Below are 6,935 nucleotides of genomic sequence, written 5' to 3' on the forward strand. Positions count from 1 at the left end.
TGCAAGTGACATTTTAGGGTAAACATGTGCTATGTGCATACTGTTTAACGTATCACTGTGGCATCACAATGTATGAATCATTCTGTTTTCAAAAATAATTTTTTCGTTATAAAATGTTCTGTGCATTCGGATGGAAGCTTTTTCTTCGATTTATTGTTGGTAAAAATGTACAATCTACTTTTACTAGTTAAACTTTGGTTGGGACTATATTTTTCGCACAACAAATGAAAGGTGCACCGTCTATCAGAACGAACGAAATTATTTGTTCTTCTTTCTATCTAAATAATTTCCACTGAAATAAAAACTATGTGATCTCAAATGGGTAATTATTTATTATTAAATTTATGACGTCTCAGCGTGGTTAATTTAGTATCTACTGTATTATAGTTATTGTCTACATATTATTTTGTTGCAGCATCTTCATCAGATGTTGGATCTCTTAAAACAACTATTTTATTTATATACATGATGAGTTCACCTGTCATTGTATCACCGGCAGATCGTAAACGATTAGCAACACTTTTTGCAATTTCATTTCTAATAGTTGCGATTGAGGTATTTGAGTCCCTGATTCTACCGCCGTCAGTAAATACTGGACTATTATCCGTAGTAGCACCGAGAACTCTACGAACTATGTCATTCCATTTGATATTACTCATCTTTTAAACACCGTATTTATCCTGAAGAATAACAACTTCATCTCGGTCAACTCCAGAGAGGTTCATAATATCGGCAAGTTCATCTTTAGTTGAGTAATTCGACAGATCGATATCATCTTTTTTCTTGTCTTTGATAGTAGAAGATCTTCCGTAAATATTTACCATATATAAGATCTATTTAAAACGACTAACGGCTACTTGTATACTCGTGCAAGACTTTATGAGGTGGTAATGTTGATTTTGATATGCGTCGAGTACAGCAATTGCTTCACGGACACATATTGGCGGATCGGTTATTGTCTGTGTTGGTAATGTTGAATACCAGACTGGAATTTTTATTGTGTTTACGCAAGTTAAAAATTCTTTCGGTGTAGCCAACCCATACGAATAAAAACAAAAATTCCCCGTGGATCAGTTGCGTATGCAACCCAGTGAGTACCAGGACCAGAACTGTTATCAAGATTATTGATACTTGTTTCTACATTGGTTGGTCTGGTAATTGATCACGCATAAAACACCTCTGAAAATGTTTTATATTTAATTTTTTAGCAGCATCAAGTAAATCAAAATTTGACATTTGAGGAATTAACGAACTGTTCCTTAAGTCTCAGACCTTTTCCGTATCAATAAGGAGTTCCTGGTAATCTTAGAACCCTTCCCCTTTTTTAAAAGTATTTTCCTGTTGCTTTCTTTAATGCCATCCCAACAGCAGTTCCTATAGCGCCCATTGCAGCTGCTTTTGCAACAACTGGAGCTGTAACGGCTAATAACGGTGGTATTTTTATTCCGCAGTTCTTTGCTGAACTTGACTGAAGCTTTTTAATCTGACTGGGAGTCAGACTAACACTAACATGATGATATGACATTATAAATATAATGAACGATTTAATTACATGTTTTCTACGGGGGCATCAATAACTTTCATTGGTCCACCAGCACCCTCAAGCAAGATTGATCTGTCACCGAGGATAACGGCGATTGTTCGGTAATTGACACGAACGCCTGAGTTTACACGAGCTCGAAAATGGACATCAACAACAGACTGTCTATTTAAATTAAGATGTTAATAAAGAGAAGTAATAGATCGGATACCGATTTATATTATCTATCTGTGATATTTCCAGTCCAGTATCTATATTTTGATCACGTCCAATAAATGTCATCAAACGACACGCGCTACATGATTATTTTCAAAATTCAAGAATTTATCTTCAGATGGTTCCTGATGGCCGTTTATTCTTAATTAAACTTCACTAACTCCAAGATCGTCATATGTCATATGACGATGATTCTGTGAGCTTAATCGCCCAGAATTCTTAAAAGTAATAAAGATATGTTTTGGTGCAGAAACACGTTGCTGAGATGCTATATGCCCTGTAAATAAACCATTAATAGTACTTTGAACACTGTCAGTAGTTACTGTTAACCATAACAACAATGATTTACCACCTGAATCCATAAAAGAAAGTAATTTTTGTTTTTCAGCAATTGTTACCGGCATCCACAATGAAAGTTTTGTCAATATTACTTTACCAGCATCGACTCGTGGAGCTTGGCAGATAGCATCATTATCATCACCCTTTCAAACAAGCACAACTGTATGTTCAGCTCCAAAGATAACGTTTCTAACGTTTCTACAAAATCCAAAGATGTGTGACAGTGGAATTGTGCATGAAAATCTTCTGCGTTCACCCTTCAACGCAAATCGAAGTTTTGGAAATCCTGTATTAAAATCTGGATTAGGAGAAATAATCATAGTTTCTACATCAGCATTTGCGGTTCCATCAAAAACATTTGGTCGTGCTATTATAAATTGATTATAAATAGGGTCTTTAGAATCATATCTGGCGAACATCAATTATTGACCAGCTGATCAACAGCTTTCATTCCTAGTTGTTTTGCAATCGGTATTGCTTTTGGGGCTATAATTTTAAATAAATCTTGAACAACAGCACCAAGTCCATAACCGTAAATCGCTCTATAGACTGGTAATCGCGAATATATGACTTGGACCATAATCGGCCTGTGTTGAGCATTATGTATAATCATCTTCTTTGTTATTCGTGTATCTAATCACTGTGATAATCATCAGCAATTTCATCTATGAGAGATCGAGAAATATTGATCTCCATGTTACCGCCTGTAAATAGTCGTCGACAAATATCAGAAATCTCATTAATTATTTCTGGAGAATTATTTCCAGAACGTTTTCCTCCAATCAGAATTCCTAATATATCTACGTCGGCAAGAATATTGTTAGGAGAAGTAATAAAAACCGCTTCCTCCTGGTGTAGTCAGCGAAGAAAAACCGCTTCCACTATCACCGAAAGAATCATCGCCAAAATCTTTTTTCCTCACTTGCCGTTTCTTCCACCCCCTCTCTATTTGGCGAAAAACACAATTCCTTCCGTCGTCTAGCTTCTTCAAATTTCAATTCTTCTATTTGCTTCTTTCTCGTTTAGCTTTTTCGAGTTGCAACTTCATTTTCTTTTCTTTTAATTCCCTTTCTAGTATTATTTGTTTAATATACTCATCTCCCAGTCTTTTAAAGCATCTTTGCCAACTTTGGCATTCCAGTCTCCTTGGACGATGAGGATGTCTTTTTTACTGACCATGTTTAGAATACCCTGTAGTTTGTTGTAAAACTCCTCTATGTCTTCATCATCATGAAGTTGGAGCATAGACTTGGATAGTTGTGATGTTAAAGTGAGATGCTTTCAGACGAATGGAAATGATTCTGCTAGATATGGGGCAGCATTCAAGCACAGATCCCTTGATGGCTTTGTTCACAAGGAAGTCTACTCCATTTATGGACTTGTCACACTCTCCACTATAGTATAATATATGCCCATCTTCGGTTTGGTGTTCTCCTAAGGATTTCCAACTAACTTCACAGAGTCCCAGAATGTGCCTGTGTAGTGTTCCAGCTCATGTGTCAACTCTTGGAGTCTTCCAATTTGCGCCAGAGTTCTAATGTTCCAGGTGGCGACGGCAATGTTGTCTCTCGCTCTGATTTTATGCATGGAATGCCAAAGTTGGCAAAGATGCTCTAAAAGACTGGGAAGTACATTGTGGACCTTCTTGCAATGAACTTACCAATGAAAGAGGAAGACGGCTGCTCGAGTTCGCAAGCTACAACAACTTGGTACTAGCCAACAACCTGGGACAATATAAAGCTTCACGATGCTGAACATGGCACTCATCAAATGGAACCCATCACAACCAGATCGACTACATACTGGTTCAAAACCATTACCGATCTGGCATCAATAGAGCAAAAACAAGGCATTCCCAGATGCTGATGATGGGAGTGATCACGACCTCGTGATTATGAACTTCCGAGTGAGGCTGAAGAAAATTAACAAGCCAAAGAACATCAGGCTCAAATTCAACCTTGAACAACTGAATGACCATAACATCTGCAAGTCATTCCAAGCCACAATTGGAGGAAAATTTGCTCCACTCCTTGTGATGGATGGTGATGTCAATGAGATGACAGACACCTTCAACAATCATGACAGCAGCTGCCAAGGACATCATTTACCTCCATCGCCCGAAAAAAAAACCTGGGTTACAGAAGAGATTCTGAAGTTGTGTGATACCCGAAGAGAACTCAAAAACACCAGACATACAACAGGGGGAATGTAGTACCGAGAAATAAACAAGAATATGAGAAACAAACTTGAGCAAAGCAAAAGAAAATTGGATTGGACAAAAGTGCACAGAAATGGAGAACAGTCTGATAAAGAATAACAGCAAAAAGGCATTCCTAATTGTGAAAGACCTCACCAGACAGAAACAACCAAGAGCCAGTACCATTCAAGACAACAATGGAAAATGCCTCACAGAAGCGAGTGATATTGCAGAAAGATGGACTGAGTATTGCAAAGAACTCTACAATCATCAGTCCACAGGAGACCCAGAGGTGCTTGAAGTTCCAAACTCCTCAAATGATGATGACTTCCCCATTCTCAAAGAAGAGGTGGAGTCAGCAATAAGAGCACTGAAGAATGGGAAGGCAGCTGGAGTAGACAACATCCCAGCTGAACTTATCAAGAATGGGGGAGAATCAGTGAAAGAGCTACTAACAAAAATCTGCAACAAGGTCTGGCAGACAGGTGAATGGCCAACACAATGGACCCAGTCACTGATTATAACACTTCCCAAAAAAGGCAATCTCCAGCTGTGCCAAAATTACAGAACTATCAGTTTGATCAGCCATGCTAGTAAGGTAATGCTGAAGATCATCTTGAACAGACTGAAACCACAAGCAGAAGAAATAATCGCTGAAGAACATGCCGGGTTCCGGAGTGAAAGAAGCACAACAGAACAAATATTCACTCTCAGGGTTCTGTGCGAAAAGTACTCGCAACACCAACAAGACATCTATCATGTTTTCATAGATTTCAAAAAGGCCTTTGACAGAGTGTGGAATGAGGCATTGTGGGCCACAATGAAGAAGTATAACATGGGTCAAAAGTTAACCAATACCATCAAGCAGCTGTACGGCAAGGCTACCAGTGCAGTAATTGCCCAAGGTGCTGTGGGGGACTGGTTCCAGACAACAGTGGGAGTGCGTCAAGGCTATCTCCTGTCACCCACGCTTTTCAACATCTACTTAGAGAGCATCACGAGTGAAGCCCTGGAAAACCACTGTGGGACAGTCAGCATTGGAGGGCGTAACATCATCAAACAACGCTTTGCAGACGACATTGATGGGCTGGCAGGCAGTGAAGACGAGCTTGCCACCTTAGTGAAGAACCTGGATGAAACATCTTCCAGATTTGACATGAAGATAAGCGCTGAGAAGACAAAGCTGATGACAAATAGTGGCAAACAAATCTCAGCCAAGATTAAAGTCAGAGGACATGAACTGGAAACAGTGAGCCAGTTCAAATATCTTGGTTCCATAATCACTGAAGAGGGATCAAGAGCAGAAATTTTGTCAAGAGCAGCACAAACAATGGCATCTCTGTCAAAACTAAGACCCATCTGGAGAGACAAGACTATCTGTCTGAAAACTAAAATCAGACTATTGCGAGCTCTAGTCACCTCAGTCTTTTTGTACTCATGCGAAGCATGGACCCTGACAGCAGAATTACAACGAAGAATCCAGTCACTTGAAATGAGATGCAACAGAACCATCCTTGGCATCTCTTACATGGACCACATCACAATGAAGAAGTGTGTAACACCATCAGGCGCGAAGAAGGCCAATATGAGGACCTCCTCACCACCGTCAAAAAAAGAAAGCTGAAATGGTATGGTCATGTCACAAGAGCCAACAATCTATCCACAAAAGTCCTGCAGGGCAGCATCCAGGGTGGCAGAAGGAGAGGTAGACAGAGAAAAAAGTGGACTGACAACATCACAGAATGGACCAGGAAAAGTTTTGCGGAGACACAGGCATTGGCACATGATCGAGACAAGTGGAGAGAACTGGTCAGATGTTCGGCAGCACAGTGCCTCGACGACCACACTAGGTCATAAGACTGATGATGATGATGCTCATCTACTGCCTGGTCAAAACTGTTAAAATAATTAACATCTGTCGCAGATCTGATTAAATACGATATGCATCTCTTCTCCAATCAATATTTTTAACACTTTTAACATATTCGGATTTTACATATTTTTCTCTTTCACGATATCCAAACGCGGCAATATTAAATACTTGTTTGGGGTCTTTGATGGCGTCAGTACCTTCAGGCGTAAATTTATCCATGATGTTAGTTCTAATTTTTGCCCAAGGTTGTGGTTGAACTTCAGGTTGTGGTTGAGGAGGTCGCTGGGGTTGTGGTTGAAGAGGTTTTGGGGTTGTGGTTGAGAAGCTGGAAGATCTCTTAAAAGCTCCTTTCTTTTTCTTTTTTTAAAGTTCTTTTTGGTGTTTTTTCACTTGCAGAAGTAACCTCTGTAATAGGTTTAAACAAATGTTCTGCACTTTCCGCAAATTCAACTGGAGATTCTTAACGTTCTTGTAGATTTTATTTAAGAGAATCACGAACGGGAAGACATTTTTTGATTGCCTCTAATCTTTCTCTAGCCAATCTAGCTGTGTAAGACTCCGTATCCGGTGTCATTATTGATATAATAATGATATAATTATAGCAGCAGAGAGGGTGCGACCTCAGTGAAACGTCCGGCGGGTAAACGAAAACGTGCATACTTTTTAAAAGACACAAAACGACAAAAATAAAGTAACTAAATAAACTAACCCATTTAGAGAAACTCTCGGTAAGTTAGAGGCTTTGGTTTTGGCGTTATTGACCTTATTTT

Source organism: Sinohyriopsis cumingii, chromosome 2, assembly GCF_028554795.1.
Source record: "Sinohyriopsis cumingii isolate HCF-2022 chromosome 2, ASM2855479v2, whole genome shotgun sequence".
NCBI lineage: Eukaryota > Metazoa > Mollusca > Bivalvia > Unionida > Unionidae > Sinohyriopsis > Sinohyriopsis cumingii.